A 25,467-nucleotide genomic window follows, 5' to 3' on the forward strand; every position below is an offset into this window, starting at 1 on the left:
TAATTTTATCAAATGTTTTTCTGCATCTGTTGATTTCACTGTATAATTTTTATCCTTTATTTTGTTAATGTAGCTCATTATGTAGATTGATTTGTGAATGCTGGATCATTCTTACATCCCTGGAATAAATTTCACTTGATCATGATGTATGATCCTTTTAATTTATTCTTGAATTCTGCTTGCTAATGTTTTGTTAATTATTTTTGCATCTATGTCCACCTGGGATATTGGTCTGTAATTTTCCTTTCTTGTGATGCCCTTATCCTGTTTTGGTATCACTGTAATGCTGGCCTCATAAAATGAGTTTGGAAGTATTCCCTTTTCTTCTATTTTTTTGTAAGAGTTTGAAAAGAATTGGTATGTATTCTTATGAATTCGTTTTTGAATTGTTCATAGAATTCAACAGTGAAGGTGTGGTCCTGGATGTCTGTTTGTTATGAGGTTTTAAATTGCTGATTCAATATTCTTACTGGTACAGATTTTCTAGTCCTTTATGATTCAGTCTTAGATATATTTCAGGACTTCCCTGGTGACTCAGCGGTTAAAGTGTCTGCCTGGAATGGAGGAGACCAGGGTTCGATCCCTGGATTGGGAAGATCCCCTGGAGAAGGAAATGGCAACCCACTCTAGTACTCTTGCCTGGAGAATCCCATGGAGGGAGGAGCCTGGTAGGCTACAGTCCATGGGGTTGCAAAGAGTTGGACACGACTGAGCAACTTCACTCACTCACTCTTTAGATATATTTCTAGAAAGACATACATTTTTCAGGTTGTCCAATCAACTGATACATAATAATTTAAAAGAATCTCTTATGATCCTTTGTATTTGGTGGTATGAAAAGTAATATCTACTATTTAATTTCAGATTTAATTTATCAATGGTTGAATTCTTTATCTCTTTGTGAGTCTACTGAAGTTTTGCAAATTTTATTTATCTTGTCAAATAATCAGCTCTTGCTTTTGTTGGTCTTTTCTATTGCTCTTTTAGTCTCTAGTTTTTTTGTTGCCTTTTTTTTCCCCCTGATCTTTGATATTTCTTTCCTTCTACGAACTTTGGGTTTTCCTTTGTCTACTTTTTCTAGCTCCATGAGGTGTAAAGTTAGGTTGCTTATTTAATATTTTTCTTCTTTCTTTAAGTAGGCATTTATTTCTAGAAACCTCCCTCATAGAACTGCTTTCACTGTATCCCATAAGTTTTCATTTTCATTTCTATCAAGATTTTAATTTTTATTTTGCCTTTGATTTCTTTGTTGACTCATTGGTGTTCAGTGGCATGCTGTTTTATCTCCACATTTTTTTTTTAATTTTCCAGATTTATTCTGAAATTATTTCTAGTCTCACACTGTTATTGTTACAAAAGATGCTTGATATGACTTCACTCTAAAATGTATTAAGATGTGGTCTGTGGCTTACCATTTGATCCATCCTAGAGAGTGTTCCATGCACTCTTGAGAAGAATTTGTATTTTGTTGCTGTTTGATGAAATGTTCTGTATATATCTGTTCAGTTCAGTCGCTCAGTGGTGTCCAACTCTTTGCCACCCCATGAATCACAGCATGCCAGGCCTCCCTGTCCATCACCAACTCCCAGAGTTCACTCAAACTCATGTCCATCGAGTCGGTGATGTCATCCAGTCATCTCATCCTCTGTCATCCCTTTCTCCTCCTACCCCCAATCCCTCTCAGGATCTTTTCCAATGAGTCAACACTTTGCATGATATGGCCAAAGTATTGGAGTTTCAGCTTAAGCATCAATCCTTCCAATGAACACCCAGGACTGATCTCCTTTATGATGGACTGGTTGGATCTCCTTGCAGTCCAAAGGATTCTCAAGAGTCTTCTCCAACACCACAGTTCAAAAGCATCAATTCTTTGGTGCTCAGCTTTCTTCACAGTCCAACTCTCACATCCATACATGACCACTGGAAAAACCATAGCCTTGACTAGATGGAACTTTGTTGGCAAGGTAATATCTCTGCTTCTGAATATGCTATCTAGGTTGGTCATAATTTTCCTTCCAAGCATCTTTTAATTTCCTGGCTGCAATCACCATCTGCAGTGATTTTGGAGCCACAAAATATAAAGTCTGACACTGTTTCCACGGTTTCCTCATCTATTTCCCATGAAGTGATGGCACCAGATGCCATGATCTTCGTTTTCTGAATGTTGAGCTTTAAGCCAACTTTTTCACTCTCCTCTTTCACTTTCATCAAGAGGCTTTTTAGCTCCTCTTCACTTTCTGCCACAAGGCTGGTGTCATCTGCATATCTGAGGTTATCGACATTTCTCCTGACAGTCTTGATTCTAGCTTGTGCTTCTTCCAGTCCAGCATTTCACATGATGTACTCTGCATAGAAGTTAAATAAGCAGGGTGACAATATACAGCCTTGACATACTCCTTTTCACATTTGGAACCAGTCTGTTGTTGCATGTCCAGTTCTAACTGTTGCTTCCTGACCTGCATACAGGTTTCTCAAGAGGCAGGTCAGGTGGTCTGGTATTCCCATCTCTGTCAGAATTTTCCACAGTTTATTGTGATCCACACAGTCAAAGGCTTTGGCATAGTCAATAAAGCAGAAATAGATGTTTTTTTTTCTGGAACTCTCTTGCTTTTTCACTGATCCAGTGGATGTTGGCAATTTGATCTCTGGTTTCTCTGCCTTTTCTAAAACCAGCTTGAACATCCAGAAGTTCATGGTTCACGTATTGCTGAAGCCTGGCTTGGAGAATTTTGAGCATTACTTCACTAATGTGTGAAATGAGTGCAATTGTGCGGCAGTTTGAGCATTCTTTGGCATTGCCTTTCTTTGGAATTGGAATGAAAACGGTTAAGCCCACTTAATCACTATATCATTTAATTTCTTTCCTTATTGCATATCTGACTGGATGATCTAGCCACAGATGTAAGTAGGGTATCAAAGTCCCATGTTATTACTATAGTGCTGTGTCTTTCCTTTTAGATCTGTTGCTGCTGCTGCTGCTAAGTCACTTCAGTCGTGTCCAACTCTGTGTGACCCCATTGACAGCAGCCCACCAGGCTCTCCTGTCTCTGGGATTCTCCAGGCAAGAACACTGGAGCGGGTTGCCATATCCTTCTCCAGTGCACTAAAGTGTAAAGTGAAAGTAAAGTCACTCAGTCGTGTCCAAGTCTTCGCAACCCCATGGACTGTAGCCCACCAGGCTCCTTCTTCCATGGGATTTTCCAGGCAAGAGTACTGGAGTGGGGTGCCATCACCTTCTCCTTAGATCTGTTACTATCTGCTTTTTATATTTAGACACTCATATGTTGGGTTCCAGAGAAGGAAATGAGAGGATTCTGGTGAGAAGATTCTGGTGGGCTGCGGTCTATGGCATCACACAGAGTCGGACAAGACTGAAGCGACTTAGCAGCAGCATATTGGGTTCACAGGGCCTCCTAGGTGGCTCAGTGATAAAAAAAATCTGCTTGCCAATGCAGAGATGCCAGAGTCATGTGTTCAATCCCTAGGTCAGGAAGATCTTCTGGAGGAAGCAATGGCAGCCCACTCCAGTATTCTTGCCTAGATAATCCTAATGACAGAGGAGGCTGGCAAGCTATAGTCCACGGGGTAACAAAGAGTCAGACATGATTGAATGACTGATCATGCACACACATGTTGTGGGTAAAAACATTTACAAATGTTATGTCATCTTACCAGATGGACCCTTTTATCATGCAATGCCTTTCTTTGTCCCTTACTATAATCCTTGTTATCAAGTATATTTTGTCTAAGTATAGTTATCCAACTTTCTTTGGGTTTCCTTTTGCATATAATAAATTTCTCTACTAACACACCTTCAGTTTGTATATTTTTTTCTGTCTGAAGTGTGTCTCCCATAAGCCACATATAGATGGGTCTTAATTTTTCTTTCATCCACTACTTTTACTGTATATTTACCATGAGCTTTATACTTTCATATGTTTTCCGATTACTAATTAGTGCCATGTTTCTTTAGCTTTTGCTTGTCTGGAAAAATCTTCATCAACCAGACTCTCAGGTAAAAGCTTTTAAGAATGCAAATATATACAGTCCTGTGGGACTGCTTGGATAAGCCCCACTGACCCCCATAGTCAGGGGATCTGGAAGTGTCCTTTGGGCATCAGTCACAGAAATCAGGACTCCAGATAAGTGTATAAACTTCTTGCTGAATGATCCTGGCTAGATGTAGAGAGGCAGAGGGAGAGTGCAAAGATTGCCTCCCTGGCCTGTGTTCCCCGAGAACACCTCTGTGGCCTCTAGATGGGTACCAAACCTGATACCTGCCCCAAAGGCCAAAATTCCAAGACTAACTTGTTAGTTTTTTTTCACAGAAAGACTGGCTATGTGCTTGAATCTTCTGTTTGTGCAATGCCCTGAGTCTGGTGATCTGCCAAGAATTGTGTCTCCATTTATTACAGTCCTGTAGATAGGGCCCCTGGCCTTTAGAGCTAGGCAATCAAGGGATATCCTCTGGGTGGCAACAACAAAAACTATGGTAGCAGATATAAAAACTAGGGCATCAGACACACATGGGAGCTCCCCTCCAAGATAAACTGATGTTCTGAAGCACAGTGAAAACAGAGTGCAAATATAGGGCCCACCCTCCCAGTCTTAGAAAAGGCTTAGAGTCAGCCCTTAGATGTGTGTTTAATCAGAAACTAGCCCCTCAGGCTGCAGCTATAATTATAAACTACTAGACCTCTTTCACAGAAAGATTGAGCTTCTGGGTCTGTTGCCTTTTGTTGTACCTTCAGGGTGATAGTTGTTTAAAAAAACTTTATCCATTGGTTACAGTCCTATGGACCCCTTGAGCATAAGCCCCTCTAGCCATCAAAGTCAGGTGGTGTAGAGGTGTCCCCTGGAAGCAGGCATGGCCATTTGGGCAACAAAGAAGTTTATAAGCTTCTTTCTGAAAGATGCTGGCAAGCTGGAAAGAGGCAATGGGAGAATGCAAAGATTGCATTTACTGTCCTCCATTCCCTGAGAGTATCTCTGCAGACCCCTGTTACTATGTGCCAATCCTCAGACTAATGTTTCTGGACACAGAAAGACTGGGTTTGTTTTAGTTTGCTACCTGTGAATTGCTCTGAGAGTAGCAGTCTGCCAAGAACTGAATCTGATTGCTCCAGTTCCATAGGAGACCAGAACACAAGTATTCCTGGCTTCTGGAGGCAAGTGATTTAGGGGTGCTCCTTTTATGGCAGCCATGAAAAGGAGGTCAGTTCAGTTCACTTCACTCGGCCAGTCATGCCCAACTCTTTGCAACCCCATGGACTGCAGCATGCCAGGCTTTCCTGTCCTTCACCAACTCCTGGAACTTGCTCAAACTCATGTCCATCATGTCAGTGATGCCATCCAATCATTTCATCCTCTGTCGTCCCCTTCTCTTCCCGCCTTCAATCTTTCCCAGCATCAAGGTCTTTTCCAATGAGTCACATCAGGTGGCCAAAATATTGGAGCTTCAGCTTCAGCATCAGTCCTTCCAATGAATATTCAGTACTGATTTCCTTTAGGATGGACTGGTTGGATCTCCTAGCAGTCCAAGGGACTCTCAAGAGCCTTCTCCAACACCACAGTTCAAAAGCATCAACTCTTCAGCACTCAGCTTTCTTTATGGTCCAACTCTCACATCCATACATGACTACTGGAAAAGCCATAGCTTTGACTAGATAGACCTTTGTTGGCAAAGTAATGTCTCTGCTTTTTAATATGCCATCTAGGTTGGTCATAGCTTTCCTTCCAAGCAGCAAGCACTTTTTTTTTTTTTTAATTTCATGGCTGCAGTCACCATCTGTAGTGATTTTGGAGCCCCTCCCCCAAATAAAGCCTCTCACTGTTTCCATTGTTTCCCCATCTATTTGCCATGAAATGATGGGACAAGGTGCCATGATCTTTGTGTTTTGAATGTTGAGTTTTAAGAAAAGCAGGTCACTGTACATTAAAAAACAGGCACCAGATGTATTAGATGCTTCCCTCCACCAGATGCTCTATAATGAAGCAGGAGGTGGTACATAGAGGTGCTAAGCAATTGTTCAGTCACTCAGTTTTGTCTGACTCTTTGTGACCCTATGGATAGATGGTAGCCTGCCAGTTTCATCTGTCCATGGGGTTTTCCCAGCAAGAATACTGGAGTGGTTTCCCATTTACTTTTCCAGGAATATATACATAGAGCCATGAAAAGGAAAAATAGAGGGAGAGATAAAGAAAAGGAGAACAGAAAATAAAGAGAAAAAGAAAGAAAAGAAACTAAGAGAAAGGGAAAGAGGAGGAAAAAAGCAAACATGATATTAGATGGCTTCAGCAAGACAGAGGGAGAGAAGAAAGTTGGCACCCTTCAGCATCTGTCCACAGAGAATATCTCAGTAGACCACTCCTCCTCCTCCTTAATGCTTTAAGATTAGGAAATAAGTCTCACATTCACATAAAATCTGGACAGTTTCCAATGAGCTGCTTCTTCACTGAGCCCTGGAGAAAATGAGCCTGTGTGCCAGTCCTTTAGGAGCAATTCCTCAGTTTGCCATGGCCCTCTGGTCTCCAGCATGAGTCCCATTGATTTCAAAGCTAGATATTTTGGGAACTCGGATGTATCTCAGGTATAAGTTTTAAAAGATGGAATGTCTGGTGTCCAAACACTTCTCTCCCCTGGGAGAAGCTCTAAGTTTTGAGTTACCTCTCAACTGTGGGTCACTGTGCTGGGAGGCAAAATTTATGGCAAGATTTTTTCTCAGCCTTTCCTACACTCTTTCCTACATTCTTTAGTTGCCCTATATAAATGAGTTCCTCTGCCAGTTTTTAGCTTAGTTTTGTTTGTTTCAAAGAAAATTTTCCCATGCATAGCTATAAGTTCAGTATCTCCAAGGAAGGAGGTGAGGTTAGGAACTTAGTCAGGTGTCGTCATCTTGAACCAAAACTCCCTAAATGCACTGGTAAAATTAGTCTCTACGCTTCATTCTTTTCTCTGTTTCCCCACTTACATCAGCTTCCTATCTTCCATATCATCCTTCAAGGTCTACATCAAGTCATAACTTCTCTTAAAACCATCCTAAGATGCATGGGCCCATTTTTAGTGCACATTTTAACCTCTATTATAGCCCTTGCTATAAACTGCATTGAATATAATTTGTAGTGCAGATGACAATTTCTCATTGACTTGTGAGCCCTTATGAGGGAGGAATACTTTTTGTTAGATTTAATTTTCCCCAGGGTCACTCTACATAAGCTTGATGGCATGTGCCTAAAGCATCCAATTCTCTTTGTTTTCTTCTTGAAGATAGAAGTCAAGGTTATTATTTCTGTTTTTAGGATGCACTTATATTTTTCATTACATGAGAAGTAGGGAAATGATTTAGTAATCAAAATAAATAATCTGACACTTAGACAGTCTTGAGCCCATAGAGCATCTTGAAAAATTGACAATTTTTTTGACGCCCTATCTTAAAGAAGGTCCTAATCATGGTAATTTATGATTCTTGAATTATAGATGTTGTGGTATATGTGTGCATGTGTGTGTATCCAAATACCATGAGACTTTGTATTGTCTGGCTTCATGCATGTTTTTCAAGGTTTCAAAATCCATTAACCAGAACTTATTTAGCTTTGCCTGATATGATAGCTTTTATTGTGTGAGTATGTGGGAATTTTTTTTTTTTTTTTAACAGAAGCCAAGTGTGCCCTTTGGATGAATTGATTTCCTCAATCTCATGGTGAAATATTGCATTTCAGTTGTCAGTTTTGATTTATTGTTTCTTTAAACATTAAATCTTCCTTTGCATTTTTATTGGTTTCATTAAAAATGTTCTGTTCATCTTTTTCATGGCCACCTCCATAAAGCAAGTAAGGCTTCTGAGAGAGAGCCCTGGGGGACACACAGAGACCCCTCTTTTCTGAAAAGTCTTCCTGGTTCATGACCTTCTGTTGGCTGCATGTTCCAAAGATCAGCAAACAACACCCCTCAAAAAACTGCCTGCTTTTGCTTTGAAATTTATAAAATCATGTACTAAACTTATAATTTGGTGTGTAATGAAACACAGAGCATATGTCAGAAGAGTGGTGTCCAAGCAGTAGTGGGCTTGAATGGTTTATCCTGCTAGCAAATGTGTTACATGAGATTTGACCCTTAAATTGAGCACTGGGAGAGATAAATAGGGTAATCAAAAGGACTCCTGTACAGTCCCAGGAACCTGCAGCCATCTGGTCAAGACAAAAATAAATCAGTAATGCTACTGGAAATGGTCTCCAGAGACCTTTGAGGATTGGTTTAGCCTTGCTGTCTCTCAAATTGTGAAGCAGAGAAAACTGACAGCAAAGATCAGGAAACCAACTCTAATTAACGCACACACAGCAAAGGGCTCAGAAATCCTTTCAGACTGAAATGCCTTGCACCGGAGGGACTAAAATTCAGACAATTATTCAAAGTCCCCTAGCTTGGTAAAGACATAAATAAAAGCATATATTGATTGTAGGATAAGTTTGTGATGTTCTACAGAAAAACAAACAAAACAGCAAAAACAGAAACTTCATTTAATCAGAATTTAACAAAGCAGAGCTTTTGGCTTTGCAGCATCACTTTGCTCCCTTCAATAAAGAAAACCAGTGCCTCTCTCATCTCTTTAAGAAATCTCTTTCTTCAACTTTTTACATACATGGCAAAGGGAGAAAGTAACAAAATCATGTGAAATGATAAAGCAGAGCCAGTTTTCATCTATGTATACTCTTCTGAAACTTAGTCAAAATCATTTCACTTGTGGATGCATGTGTGTTGTCCCTAAGTCATGCCCAACTCTTTGTGACCTCATGGACTGCAGCCCACCAGGCTCCTCTGTCCACGTGATTTCCCAGGAAAGAATACTGGAGTGGGTTGTCATTTACTTCTCCAAGGGGTCTTCCTGACCCAGGGATTGAGCTCACGTCTCCTCCATTGGAGGATTCTTTATCACTAAGCCATCAGGAAAGCATCTTACTTGTTGTACCTATTTTGTAAATACATGCCTTTTAAAATTTTTATTGAAATAGAGTTGATTTAAAATGTATTAGTTTCAGGTGTACAGCTAGGTGATCCAGTTATACATATATACTCATAGATATTATTTTACTAGAGTTTTTCCATTATAGATTATTATAAAATAGTGAATATAGTTCCCAGTGCTATATAGTAGATCCTTGTTGATTATCTATTGCATATATAGTAGTATGAATATTTTAATTCCAAACTCCCTAATTTGTCACTCCCCCACTTTGCCTTTGACAGCATAAGTTTGTTTTCTATGTCTCTGAGTCTGTCTTGTAAATAAGTTCATTTGTACAATTTTTTAGATTCCACATAAAAACAATATCATATAACATTTGTGTTTCTCTGTCTGACTCACTTCAAATAGCAGAAATAAGAGTTAAGGAAACAATCCCATTTACTACTGCATCAAGACGAATGAAAATACATGTTAAAGCCATTTTAACCTGCACTGATTCAAATCTCCCAAAGATAACATACTAGCAATACAAATTAACAAAAAAAAAAAATTGTATAAATATTGTTCTGATTTATTTTTGGAGAAGTTTTAAAATCATCCCAGATACATTTCCTTTTACATCACATAAAACATTTTGCCTAGCTTTTGCATTTTGAAACAGTTTTTTAGAATCATTTATGGTCAGTGATCATTTAATCGTCAAAGATCCCAGTCTGCTCCAATCTCACCCTGCCATGCTGGTCCACATTCTGTCAGCAGTTGTGCAGCAGGCCTCTCATCCACCACAGTGTTCTCTTGTATTCAGCTCATGCCTAAGTGCTGAGTGCTCACTCTCACAAACTGCTCCACTTAGAAGTGCCTGAGTTGCAGGAAAGTGTGAAAGAAGTGTCTACCTGTCCTCAGAGCCTAGGTTCTGGAGGGGAACCAGGCATGAAGATAAGTAAGAAAATTCTGGAGAGTATTGCCAGTGAAATTCAAGACACGTGATCTGGCTGGGCAAGTAGAAGCATACATTCTTTCATTTGATCCCCTCACATTCAACACTGTGACTCAGTTTTCTCTTCTGTAAAATGAGAATTTTGATGGTATTCAACTTGTAGATTTGATTTGATGCTTAAATGAGTTAAGGCAAATAAAGCAGCTAAGAACAGCGACCAGCCCTTTTTTAGCATCCAGGAAACAAACAACTATCATACTTGCATTATTCCACATATCTTGTCTGTGGTGATTACTATGTAGTCCTCTTAGGAATGAACTCTAGGGGGCAGTCCCAAGATGGTGGAGGAACAGGATGGAGAGACTACTTTCTCCCCTACAAATTCATCAAAAGATCATTTGAATGCTGAGCAACTTACACGGAAAAACTTCTGAATGCTGGTGGAGGACACCAGGCATCCGGAAAGGCAGCCCATTCTCTTCAAAAGGAGGTAGGACAAAATATAAAAGACCAAAAGAGAGACAAAAGAGTTAGGGATGGAGACCTGTCCTGGGGAAGGAGTTGTGAAGGAGGAGAAGTTTCCAAACAGTAGAAAACCCTCTCACAGGTAGGTCTGTGGGGAGTTTTCGAATCTCAGAAGGCAACATAACCAGGAGGAAAACAAACAAAAAAACCCACAGAATGTTTGCCTAACTGCAACTGCCAGTGGAGATGTAGCCCAGAAGCCTGCATCCACCACCAGTGAGTGGGGGCTGGACAGGGAGGTGTAGGTGGCATCATCAGTCCTTAGGGTAACGACCTGGCCTAAATGTCCTGAGGCCAATCCGAGGGAGATAATGTGAGATAGAAACCCAAACTGTGGGATTGCCAGAGAGGAAAAAAAAATAGAAAGAGGGAAAACTTTCCTGAGAAAGGTTCTAACTCGCAGCCTGGCCCTCTCACAGAACAAGGGATTGAGCGAATACCAAAGGAGAGCTAGCCAGCTGCGTACAGGCCCCTCTCCCCCTGCCAGAGGCAGAGAGGCAGGTGTGCAACAGCCAGACCCAGAAAGTAAGGGCTCCTCCAATCTTGACCCCAGGGACTGGCATCACCACCAAACTGTGAGCAGGCTCCCAGTTGCTAGCCATTTCTTCCTGGGATCCTGGACAGTTGACATCTGCCAGAAGGGCTGCAGCATGAGATCAGCTCCCCAGAGGAGACACAGAGCACACCTGAGGCAATGCTTTCACGGCACACCCAGTAAACCAAGTGGCTGGGACTAGGGAGATGATTAAGACACAAGAAAGGGAAGTCACTCAGTCATTTCCAACTCTTTGTAACCCCATGGACTGTAGCCTACCAGGTTCCTCCGTCCATGGAATTTTGCAGGCAAGAGTACTGGAGTGGCTTGCCATTTCCTCCTCCAGAGGATCTTCCTGACCCAGGCATTGAACATGAGTCTCCCACATTGCAGGTAGATGCTTTACCATCTCAGCGACAAGGGAAACTCTAGGAGAAGAAAAGACCTCATAAAAATTAGGGCAGAAATAAATGAAAAAGAAGCAAAGGAGACCATAGCTAAAATCAACAAAACTAAAAGCTGGTTCTTTGAGAAGATAAATAAAATAGACAAACCATTAGTCAGACTCATCAAGAGAAAAAAGGAGAAGGATCAAATCAACAAAATTAGAAACGAAAATGGAGAAATCACAACAGACATCACAGAAGTACAAAGGAGCATAAGAGACTACTATCAGCAACTATATACCAATAAAATGGACAACTTGGAAGAAATGGGCAAATTCTTAGAAAAGTATAACCTTCCAAAAATTAACCAGGAAGAAATAGGAAATCTTAACAGACCCATCACAAGCATGGAAATTGAAACTGTAATCAAAAATCTTCCAACAAACAATAGCTCAAGGCCAGATGGCTTCACAGGTGAATTCTACCAAAATTTGGAGAAGAGCTAACACCTATCCTACTCAAACTCCTCCAGAAAATTGCAGAGGAAGGTAAACTCCCAAACTCATTCTATGAGGACACCATCATGCTAATATCAAAAGCACACAAAGGTGCCAGAGCACTGTCACTGTTGAACATAGATGCAAAAATCCTCAAAAAAATTGTAGCAAATGGAATTCAACAACATATCAAAAAAGATCATACATCATGACCAAGAGAGTGCAAGGATTCTTCAATATTTGCAAATCAATTAATGTGATACACCACATAAAAACCTGAAGGATTAAAAACCATATGATTATCTCAATAGATGCAGAGAAAGTCTTTGACAAAATTCAACATTCATTTATGATAAAAACTCTTCAAAAGCAGGCATAGAAGGAACATGCCTCAACATAATAAAAGCCATATATGATAAATACACAGCAAACATTATCCTCAAGGGCTAAAAATTGAAAGCATTTCCCCTAAAGTCAGGAACAAGACAAGGGTGACCACTCTCACCACTACTATTCAACATAGTTTTGAGAGTTTTATTCTCAACAATCAGAGAAGAAAAAGGAAAAAAAAAAAAAAAAGGAATCAAATTTGGAGAAGAAGAAGTAAAACTCCCACTGTTTGCAGATGACATGATCCTCTACATAGAAAACCCTAAAGACACCACCAGAAATTTACTAGAGCTAATCAGTGAATACAATAAAGTTGCAGGATACAAAATTAAAACAGAGAAATCCCTCACATTTCTAACAATGAGAAAATAGGAAAAGAAATTAAGGAAACAATCACATTCACCATTGCAATGAAAAAATAAAATACTTAGGAATAAATCTACTTAAAGAAACAGAAGTCCTATATATAGAAAACTATTTAACACTGATGAAAGAAATCAAAGATAGCACAAATAGATGGAGAAATATACCATGTTCATGGATCAGAAGAATCAATATAGTGAAAATAAGTATACTACCAGAAGCAATCTATAGACCCAATGCAATCCCTAACAAGCTACCAATGGTATTTTTCAGACAACTAGAATAAATAATTTCACACTTTTATGGAAATACAAAAAACCTTGAATAGTCAAAACAATCTTGAGAAAGAAGAATGGAACTGGAGGAATCAACCTGCCTGACTTCAGACTATACTACAAAGCCACAGTCATCAAGACAGTATGGTACTGGCACAAAGACAGAAATATAGATCAATGGAACAAAATAGAAAACCCAGAGATAAATCCATGCACCTGTTGGCTCCTTATCTTTGACAAAAGAGGCAAAAATATATTATGGAGAAAAGACAATCTTTTTAACAATTGATGCTGGGAAAACTGGTCAACCATCTGCAAAAGAATGAAACTAAAACACTTTCTAAAACCATACACAAAAATAAACTCAAAATGGATTAAAGATTTAAATATAAGACCAGAAACTATAAAACTCCTAGAGGAAAACATATGCAAAACACTCTCTGACATAAATCACAGCAGGATCCTCTATGATCCACCTCCAAGAGTAATGGAAATAAAAGAAAAAATAAACAAACAGGACCTACTTAAACTTAAAAGCTTTCACACAAAGAAGGAAACTATAAGCAAGGTGAAAAGACAGCCTTCAGAGTGGAAGAAAATAATAGAAATTGAAGCAACTGACAAAGAAATAATCTTAAAACTATACAAACAGCTCATGCAGCTCAATACCAGAAAAATAAATGACCCAATCAAAAAATGGGCCAAAGAACTTAACAGACATTTCTCCAAAGAAGACATACAGATGGCTAACAAACACATGAAAAAATATTCAACATCACTCATTATCAGATAAATGAAAATCGAAACCACAATGAGGTATCTTCTCACGCCAGTCAGAATGACAGCTATCCTAAAGTTTACAAACAATAAATGCTGGAGACGGTGTGGAGAAAAGGGAACCCTCTTATTGTTGACGGGAATGCAAACTAGTACAGCCACTATGGAGAACAGTTTGGAGGTTCCTTAAAAAACTGAAAATCTGCCATATGACCCAGCAATTCAGAAAACTAAGATCACGGCATCTGGTCCCATCACTTCATGGCAAATAGACGGGGAAACAGTGAAAACAGTGGCAGATTTTATTTTGGGAGACTACAAAATCACTGGAGTTGGTGACTGTAGCCATGAAATTAAAAGACATTTACTCCTTGGAAGGAAAATTACGACCAACCTAGACAGCATATTAAAAAGCAAAGTCATTACTTTGCAAACAAAGGCCCATCTAGTCAAGGCTATGGTTTTTCCAGTAGTCATGTAAGGATGTGAGAGCTGGACTATGAAGAAAGCTGAGTGCTGAAGAATTGATGCTTTTAAACTGTGTTGGAGAAGATTCTGAGAGTTCCTTGGACTGCAAGGAGATCCAACCAGTCCATCCTAAAGAAAATCAGTCTGAAGTGTTCATTGGAAGGACTGATATTGAAGTTGAAACTCCAATATTTTGGCTACCTGATGTGGAGAGCTAATTCACTAGAAAAGACACTGATGCTGGGAAAGATTGAAGGCAGGAGGAGAAGGGGACAACACAGGATGAGATGGTTGGATGGCATCACCGACTCAATGGTCATGAATTTGAGTAAACTCCGGGAGTTGATGATGGACAAGGAGGCCTGGCATGCTGCAGTCCATGGGGTCACAAAGAGTCAAACACAACTGAGCAACTGAACTGAACTGAACTGACCCAGCAACCCCACTGCTGGGCATATGCACTGAGGAAACCAAAATTGAAAGAGACACATGTGCCCCAATGTTCTTTGCAGCACTGTTTACAATAGCTAAGATATGGAAGCAACATACATGTCCATACATGTCCATCGGTAGGCAAATAGATAAGTCTGGTATATATACACAATGGAATATTACTCAGCTAATAAAAATAACACATTTTAATCAGTTCTAATGAGGTGGATGAAACTGAAGCCTATTATACAAAGTAAAGTAAGTCTGAAAGAAAAGCACCAAGACAACATATTAACACATGTATTTGGAATTTAGAAAGATGGTAATGATGACCCTATGTGTGAGACAGTAAAAGAGACATAGGTATAAAAAACAGACTTTTGGCCTCTGTGGGAAAAGACAAGGATGGGATTATTTGAGAGAATAGCATTGAAACTTGTATATTACCATATAAAAAATAGATCATCAGTCCAAGTTTGATGCATGAAACAGGACACTTAGAGCTGTACACTGGGCCAACTGGGATGGGAAGGATGAGGAGGGATGGGATGAGGAGGGATGAGGGAGGGGGGTTTAGGATGGGGGACATATGTATACCCATGGCTGATATATGTCAATGTATGGCAAAAATCACCACAATATTGTAAGGTAATTAGCTTCCAATTAAAATAAATATTTTTCTGTCTTTTTTAAAATTTATCTTTATTATTATTATTATTATTATTATTATTATTTTACTTTACAATATTGTATTGGTTTTGTCATACATCAACATGAATCTGCCACGGGTGTACATGTGTTCCCCATCCTGAACCCCCCTCCCACCTCCCTCTTTGTACCATCCCTCTGGGTCATCCCAGTGCCCCAGCCCCAAGCATCCTGTATCCTGCATTGAACCTAGACTGGTGATTCATTTCTTATATGATATTATACATGTTTCAATGCCATTCTCCCAAATCAACCCACCCTCTCCCTCTCCCACAGAGTCCAAAAGACTGTTCTATACATCTGTGTCTCTTTTGCTGTCTCGCATACAGGGTTATTGTTACCATCTTTCTAAATTCCATATATATGCATTAGTACACTGTATTGGTGTTTTTCTTTCTGGCTTACTTCACTCTGTATAATAGGTTCTAGTTTCATCCACCTCGAGTGAACTCTAGTTGTTTGTTTGTTTGTATGTTTGTTTGTTTTTCCTTACACTTAGATGTTAGTTATTTAAAAGTTTGCTCTCTGCTTTGCATTTTTTTACTGAGATATCAGCCCACTACTGTGGGGGGAGTAGAGAAACAAAAGGCACTGCTTCTTTCGAAAGAGCTTCTAGTTCAGATGGAAAGACGAGCAGCATGCACATGCGCGTGCATGTGCACGCCCACACACACATTCATGTGGTATGTGATGACAGGGCACAGTACACACAGAATGTGATTAAAAAGAGTGTTTTCAATTCTGTGCAGCAAGATGATGAAAACCCAACTATATATAACTAATCTGTTAACACTACAATGTCATCATGAACTATGATTACAACATAATTGTTGCCCAACTTTTTGTTTTCTCTGAAGCTAATAATTGTTTATTTATTTATTTATTTTTTGGTTTAGTTTCCTAACTACCACAAATTTTTCTGAGAGTATATTTTTGTCTTTAAATCACTAGTGTGATATAAGTCACTAGTGTCATATAGTTACTTGTGTCATCAGTTTCACTTTTTTCATTTTTCTTTGGATTTATCTATCAACTGTGGTGTTGGAGAAGACTCTTGAGAGTCCCTTGGACTGCAAGGAGATCCAACCAGTCCATCCTAAAGGAAATCAGTCCTGAATATTCATGGGAAGGACTGATGCTGAAGCTGAAACTCAAATAATTTGGCCACCTAATGCAAATAACTGACTCACTAGAAAAGACCCTGATGCTGGGAAAGATGGCAGGCAGGAGGAGAAGGAGCCAACAGAGGATGAGATGGTGGATGATATCACTGACTCGATGGACATGAGTCTGAGTAAGCTCCAGGAGTTGGTGATGGACAGGGAAGCCTGGCATGATGCAGTCATGAGGTCACAAATAGTCAGACACTACTAAGTGACTGAACTGAACTGATCCTTTATCTGCCTTGCCCTTGCTTCAGTCTAGGCTGAGTACACTCTAGACACATCTATAGTGTTAAGATTACCCATCACCATCATTCAGAGAATTTAATAAGCCCAATTTCCTCAATAACATGTCTTCATCTTTCTTATTTAAATAAAACAGTTTATAACAGCTTTCTGAAAAAGAGTGATTTACAGATACATTTTTAAGAACTCAATGTCTGAGCTCATCTTTATTTTTCCTTTATATTAAAAAAATTGATTGGAGAGTAACCTAGATAGCATATTCAAAAGCAGAGACATTACTTTGCCGACTAAGGTCCGTTTGTTCAAGGCTATGGTTTTTCCAGTAGCCATGTATGGATGTGAGAGTTGGACTATGAAGAAAGCTGAGCGCAGAAGAATTGGTGCTTTTGAACTGTGGTGTTTGAGAAGATTTGAGAGTCCCTTGGACTGCAAGGGGACTGCAAGGATATCCAACTAGTCCATTCTGAAGGAGATCAGCCCTGGGATTTCTTTGGAAGGAATGATGCTAAAGCTGAGACTCCAGTACTTTGTCCACCTCATGCAAAGAGTTGACTTATTGGAAAAGACTCTGCTGCTGGGAGGGATTGGGGGGCAGGAGGAGAAGGGGATGACAGAGGATGAGATGGCTGGATGGCATCACGGACTCGATGGACATGAATCTGAGTGAACTCCGGGAGTTGGTGATGGACAGGGAGGCCTGGTGTGCTGCGATTCATAGGGTCGCAAAGAGTCGGACACAACTGAGCGACTGAACTGAACTGAACTGAATTGCTTTACAATGTTTTGTAGGTTTCAGCTGTACAACAGCTGATTGTTTGGCTGGATATTAAATTCTAAGGTGAATTTGAGAATTTGAAACATTTTCTCCATTCCTTTTAGTCTCAGATACCTCCCTTGAAAAGTGAGATATGATTCTGTTTCAAACACCCTTCCTTTTTTGTCTATAGAAAATTAAGATCTTCTGTTTAGCCCCCAAATACTGGAATCTCACAGTGGCAACTTTTGCTGATACTTTGCATGATATTTGGTGACCTCTTTTTATAGAATATGGAAATATATCCTTTAGATCTGGGGAGTTCCCTTGCATTATTTCTATGATAAACATAATAACTGTGTTTCATCCATTCTCCATTTCTCTAACTCTTATTATTTTTGTCCTATAATCTTGTACAGATGTCCCAGCTTTATTTTACCTTCACCCTTTTATGTCCTGCTGTGTTCTTGTTTGACTTTTTGAAAATGTTCTTTATCTTTTAATGCTTGGGTTGAACTATTAAAATTTTGCTCTACATGTTTAATTTTCAATACCCGTTTCTTTTTTTGAATGTGTTCCTTTTGTGAAGTGCTCAATTTCACTTCAAAAATGCAATGTCTTCACTCTTTTCTTTGAATTTTAGACTTTCAGAAATTTTTCTTTTTCTCATTACGTTGTTTTTTCTGGTCTTATTTTATCCCTTTGCTTCAATGTGTTTTTTCTTCTTGTTTTTCAGGCCTTCTGCAACCCTCTGGTGATGACTTGTGATATATTCATTATTAAGAGTGAGGCACTAAAAACTGATCTGTATTTCTGTGCTCATGAGCAAGGATTGTCAGATTGTGGGTGTCACTCTAGGTTAATCAGGGGGTGACAGCTCTTCCACCTTGGCCAGACTGTCTCTTGAGTCACAAATACTGATTTGAGAAGCAAAAGCTCAATTTTCTGGTATTCTTTAAGATGATAAGGAAGAGTAGGCTAGGATCTGATTAGTTTAATAACAGCTACGCTTTCATGAGTAATCTGTTTCTTCTCTTTTATATTATTATTAATTTTTATTTTCATAATATTGTGTTGGTTTCTGCTAAACAACAATGTGAATCAGCTATAAATATACATGTATTCCCTCTTTCTAGAGCCTCCCTCCATTCCCCCCTTCCCACCTTTCTAGGTCATCTCAGAACTACAGACTGGGCTCCCTGTGTCATACAGCAACCTCTCACAACTGTCCATTTTACATACAATAAAGTATATATGTTGCTTCTACTTTCTCCGTTTGTCCAATTCACTTCTTCCCTCATGGTGTCCCCAAGTCCATTCATTCTCTGTATCTCCTTTCCTTCCCTGAAAATAGGTTCATCTATACCATTTTTCTAGATTCCACCTATATGTATTAATAATCCATTTTTGATACACCCCTTTCACCTTGACTTTTAGCTAAGGTTACTATGTCTATGGTCTCATTGCTCCAGAAAGCAAGCCTCCAGTCTTTCACCCCATTGGTTCACTGAGTCTCCTGGCTGTGCAAGATAAGGACAAGATAAGTGCATGTGTGTGTGCATGCTAAGTTGCTTCAGGCCTATCCTACTCTTTGTGACCCTATGAACTGTAGCCCGCCAGGCTCCTCTGTCCATGAATTTCTCCAGGCAAGAATATTGGAGTGGATTGCCATGTTTTCCTCCAGGGGATTTTCCCAACTCAAGGATCAAACCCATGTCTCTTATGTCTCCTGCATTAGCAGACAAGTTCTTTACCACTAGTGCCACCTGGGAAGCACAAGGACTGGTACTTAGGTTATTACTTACTCCTATAATGACTTCCATCCTACCCTCCAGTTTTAACTGCTCAGTTCAGTTCAGTTCAGTCACTCAGTCGTGTCCGACTCTTTGCGATCCCATGAATCGCAGCACACCAGACCTCCCTGTCCATCACCAACTCCTGGAGTTCACTCAGACTCACGTTCATCGAGTCAGTGATGTCATTCAGCAATTTCATCCTCTGTCGTCCCCTTCTCCTCCTGCCCCAATCCCTCCCAGAGCAGCATCTTTTCCAGTGAGTCAACTCTTCGCATGAGGTGGCCAAAGTACTGGAGTTTCAGCTTTAGCATCATTCCTTCCAAAGAAATCCCAGGGCTGATCTCCTTCAGAATGGACTGGTTGGATCTCCTTGCAGTCCAAGGGACTCTCAAGAGTCTTCTCCAACACCACAATTCAAAATCATCAATTCTTCAGCACTCAGCCTTCTTCACAGTCCAACTCTTACATCCATGCATGACCACTGGAAAAACCATAGCCTTGACTGATGGACCTTAGTTGGCAAAGTAATGTCTCTGCTTTTGAATATGCTGTCTAGGTTGGTCATAACTTTTCTTCCAAGGAGTAAGTGTCTTTTGACTTCATGGCTGCAATCAACCTAGCACTTTTAGCCAAGGTGCTCATGTCTCTAAATCTAACATTTCCACGTCTCTGCCATTAAAAATTTGGCCAATATTTGGCTGTTTCTTGCAGGTATTCAGATTTCTGGTTCCTCTGAAATGCTTAGACTGTAGCCTTCTGTTGATTTCATTCTAATTTCTCGAATTTTGTTGGCATTTTTATTGGCTTTTCTCTGTGTGTATGTGTGTGTGTGTGTGTGTGTGTGTGTGTGTGTGTGTGTGTGTGTGTAATTTGCCTCTTTTGATGTCCCTCTGCAGAGGAGTTTCAAGAGTGAATAAGAAATAAACAAGTGTGCTTAACTCATCATGTCTAACTGAAAATCAGGATAAGATTTAAATGGCTGCATTCCAGATCCTAAGGCAATGTATTGCGGGAGATGATGTAGGGTTAAAACATTTTATGTATAATTTCTCAAGTCATAATATGTTAGATGTAACCTAAAATTTTAAGATGAACACTCATCATTATAATTAAATATTTATTTGCCTAAGGACTGAAACCTGATATTTATTAACATATTTTCAAGAATCATTGCAAAGACAATAGTAGCCATCATGTTTGCTTCTTCGTCTCTGGAGTAGTATCTTCATAGCCAGGAAATTTACTTACCAGAATCCTCTGATATTTCATTTTTCTGAATAAGATTACAGAAAAATGTGTTAGGATTAATTATACCAAGTGTAACTGGAAACCCTAATGAAAAACATGATCACCAGAGACATCTTGAAAATATTTACTCTGACAGATCCAGTTCACCTAAATACCCATCTTGCTAACATCAACAATTTTCAAAAGCCTCAGTGTGAATTGTGTACCTTGAAACATACATGTCTGGAGAAGATGTAAATTTCATGGACACAGCAGAGCTGGTAATGTATACTTTCCATCAGAAAGGATCCTTCACATGGGATAGTAGAAGAATCAAGTCAAAAAGCTAGACAAAGTTCCAAGAAGTTCATGGTTATTTAACAAGGATATTTAACAAGATCTCTTTTGACACCCTTTCTTTGTTACCAGTGTTCATAGAATGATAGGAAATTGATTCATTTGAGAGATGAATCTTCTGTTGAACAACAGAAATGGTTGGAAACATTTTTTATTGTATTTAATATGAAAACAGTCTCATTCATCACCTTTAGATTTCTTTTCATTTTTTATTATTTATTTTCTCTCTTTCCTTTTTATACTCATATTTAAAAAGTCATTGTTCTGACCATGAACAAACATATCTCTAATAGATCAATGATAGTATTATCTGCAAAACAAAACAAAAAATTAAGATTATCAGGAAAGGCCCATGGACCTAGCACCTTTAAGATACTTATATCATTGAGATTTCCTTTAACATTTAATAATCCCAGTATAAACCACAAAATTTAGTGTGCGTGTGTGAAGGGGCATACATATGTGAATGTGTGAATGAATGGGTGATTGTGTAATCAACTGGTTTCATTTTGTTGCAGAAAAAATTAGTAGAAACTAAAGTCAAAGCCTTTGACTGTGTGGATCACAATAAATTGTGAAAAATTCTTAAAGAGATGGGAATACCAGACCACCTGACCTGCCTCGTGAGAAATCTGTACACAGGTTAAGAAGCAACAGTTAGAACTGGACATGGAACAACTGACTCATTCCAAATTGGGAAAGGAGTATGTCAAGGCTGTATATTGTCACCCTGCTTATTTAACTTATATGTAGAGTGCAGAGCACATCATCCTAAATGCCAGGCTGGATGAAGCACAAGCTAGATTCAAGTTTATGGGAAGGAATATCAATAACCTCCCATATGCAGATGACACCACCCTTATGGCAGAAAGCAAAGAAGAACTAAAGAGCCTCTTGATGAAAGTGAAAGAGGAGAGTGAAAAAGTAGGCTTAAAATTCAACCTTCAGAAAACTAAGATCATGGCATCCAGTCCCATCACTTCATGGCAGATAGATGGGGAAACAATGGAAATAGTGAGAGACTTTACTTTGGGGGACCTCCAAAATCACTCCAGATGGTGACTGCAGCCATGAAATTAAAAGATGTTTTCTCCTTGGAAGAAAATCTATGACCAATCTAGACAGCATGTTAAAAAGCAGAGACATTACTTTGCCAACAGAGGTCTGTCTAGTCAAGGTTATGATTTTCCAGTAGTCATGTATGGATGTGAGAGTGGGACTATAAAGAAAGTTTAGTGCTGAAGAATTGATGCTTTTGAACTGTGGTGTTGGAAAGGACTCTTGAGAGTCCCTTGGACTGCAAGGAGATCCAACCAGTCCATCCTAAAGGAAATCAGTATTGAATATTCATTGGAAGGACTGATGCTGAAACTGAAGCTCCAATACTTTGGCCACCTGATGCAAGAACCAACTCGTTGGAAAAGACCTTGATGCTGGGAAAGATTTAAGGCAGGAGGAAAAGGGGACGACAGAGGATGAGATGGTTGGATGACATCACCGACACAATAGACGTGAATTTGAGTAAGCTCTGAGAGTTGGTGATGGACAGGAAAGCCTGGAGTGCTGCAGTCCATGGAGTCACAAAGAGGTGGACACAACTGAGTGACTGAACTGAACTCAGGGTATAAGCAGGACCTGTGGACAACCATGTAAACAAAATTTATGTGAGAGCAGTTCTAAACTTGATTCTGGACTTGTAAACAAGAAGCAACCTGTACGACTGACTCCACTGTTATCTTGGAACAGGGCTTCAGTCTCTTTACCTATTTATGTTTTCTTGATGTCCTCAAATTCTCATTTTTCTAAAATCTTATCAGCCTCCCTAAATGGTGACCTCATAAACATCTTCATATTAAAATGTTGTACCCAATGTTTTACTTTCCATAGAGGGGTTCACACTGAGGTGAAAAGCCCTGTAAAGATCATTCCCAACCTAAAGACTCAATCATGATGGGGTTTTGCACAATAGTGCTAGATGCATGACTCGAAATTATCTTTTTGCCTCTGTCAAGTGAACTCTGTAGCCTTGTGCTTCATGTTTCTCCTTGGCCTGTCTTTCCTTTGTGTTCAATGATTCTTTCTGCAAACACATGGCACATAAGCACATCAACATCATACATTTTGGTCATGAAAGGTTTTCTTTGGCTTCAATATTACAGTGAGGTTGATATGGCTATTTCTCTCCAGCATTTTCTTATTTACACATAGGCTGAGAATCTAACAGGAAAATGAGGTATGGCTCTTTTCTACTCTCTTTCTCCTTCTCTTTCAGTGTCTCTTTCTCTCTCTCTCCAATTGGATAAATTTGGCACATAACAATGCATATAGTATGGTATGTATGTAATACGGTTGCTGCTCTAATGATATTTATCACATTATGTACTTAGTACAACAGTATCTTCTATATCCCATATACCATATGTTAGATCTCTATGGCTTATTTAGTACTCATTACAAGTTTGGACCCTGAGACACAGTCAATCTTATTTTTCTACCCATGGTGACCACTGTTTTACTCTCTTTTTTTTTTACAGGTTTGACTATTGTAGATTTTCTGTCTCATTTACCTTGTTTAGGATAATATGTTCAAGGTCCGTCCATGTTGTTGCAAATGTCAAGATAGCCTCCTTTCTCTTGGATGGATAATATCCCATTATGTATATATCTTTGTTATCTATTCACCCATTGATAGGCATTCAAGTTGTTGCCTTATGTTTGGTATTGTGTGCAAAGTTGCAATAAACATGGGAGTACATATATCTCATTGAATTTCTGTCTTCATTTCTTTTGAGTATACACCTAGAAGTGGAATTGTTGGTTTGTGTGTAGATCTATTTTTAATTTTTTGAGGATTGTCTATATCTTGTCTTACATCTTTCAAACTCATGGCATTTTCTAACTCTCAGGTTTCTTCCTAGGGTGCAGATTCCATATAATCAAGATGTCTTTGTTCTCACCATTTCCCTTTCTTGGAGGCCAAAATCTGTTCTATTGTGTGGTATTTCCCACCCCACCCCCCAATTCCATCTATGCTCAAAGTCTTCTCTTTTCCCTTAAAACATAAACATTTTAAATGCAAGCACTAGTAGATCCCTAACATATCAATAAATATTGCTTTAAGAAGAGAAAGACCAAAGGTGACACTATAATATTTCCAAACAAGAATCATTAAATTTCATCATAACATTAAAAAATATTCCTTAGTTCATATCATGGAAATGCATGTGAAACTTTGGAGCTTCTTTAGGTCAAATCTTTTCACCAGTCATACTGTTACAATGTCTTATCTGTCCCTGTTCTATTTTTTTTAATATAAAAATTTTACCACCTATGATTCCATTATTCATTCATTAATTCCACCCACAACATTTAAGCCTCTATAGTTTGAAAAGCATTTCAGAAAAAGTGTTTTGGGGGTTGTGTGTCAGTTTCTCAGTCATGTCCGACTCTTTGTGACCCCATGGGCTGTAGCCTGCCAGGCTTCTCTGTCCATGGTATTTCCCAGGCAAGAATGCTGGAGTGGATAGCCATTTCTTTCTCCAGGGGATCTTCCTGACTGAGGAACTGAACCTGGGTCTCCCACATTGCAGGCAGACTCTTTACCATCTGAGCCACCAGGGAAGTACCTTTCTGCATTCAAGCTGTACCTCTATAGTTTTGCAAGTTCACATAAAGAGTTGGTAATCAACCAAAGTCTTATTAGTTATCAACTAGAGGCAAGTGAAGTAATGGGAAGGAGGTATGATTGCAGGTTTGTATGGTTTTCCCCTTGGGAGGCAGGGTACTGCTAGTACATCAGAGGAGAGCCCAAGGATGAACTTTGGAGGTGTTGGGTGGGTAGTGCCTTCCAAGTAAGTGCACATATTTTCAGAATTTCAGAATATTCAGGGCAACATGTAAAACAAATGAATAAACACACCAAAAAAGCAACAATTATTGAGGGACAAGTATCATCTAATCTTCAATGGGAGTAAGTAACAGGTGATATAGGTGAAAATAATCAATCCCAAAAACTGCATTCAGTTGCTGGTAATCAGCAATGGACATGGCAGTGGCTTAAACAAGATAGGCTGTTGTTGTTGTTTTTCCTTCATGTGATAGAACTCCAGAAGTGGAGAGATGAGGGCTGGCATGGTGGCTCCATGGTATTTTCAGATCTTCTTGGTATTTCTACTTTCTGAAATAGTGCCCACAAACTTGAGTCAATAGGAATTCAGGTAAGTGGGTGGAGCAAAGGGCAGTGCCTGATTTAATGAGCTTAGAAAGTCCGCTGCTTCGAAATGATGAGCATCCAGGATGGATAGGGTGAGGGCAGGTGACATGAAGCCCTGCATTAACCCACAGGTGTTCAGGAGCCCTTTCAGCCTCTTGACAGCAGAAAGACAAGGTAGAGCTACAACCAGTATTTTAGGTCTGACACTGATGTGAAGAATGGTTTTAAAACGATGAAATAGGAGTGAAGGGACTTTTTCAAATAGCCTTACAAGAGGAGTGCCATTTGGAATAGAAAAAGAGAATTGCAAGCTTGATGGCATTTTGTGATTTTATTTCATTTTAACTATAATCATGATCTGTGAACTCCATGAGGAATCCATTGGGAAAAAAACCAGGAAAGTAAACAGACTGATTTAATTATTGTCCTAAGCATCCTAGCCATTGAGTGTGTCA

This window comes from Capricornis sumatraensis, chromosome 21 (assembly GCF_032405125.1).
Source record: "Capricornis sumatraensis isolate serow.1 chromosome 21, serow.2, whole genome shotgun sequence".
Taxonomy (NCBI): domain Eukaryota; kingdom Metazoa; phylum Chordata; class Mammalia; order Artiodactyla; family Bovidae; genus Capricornis; species Capricornis sumatraensis.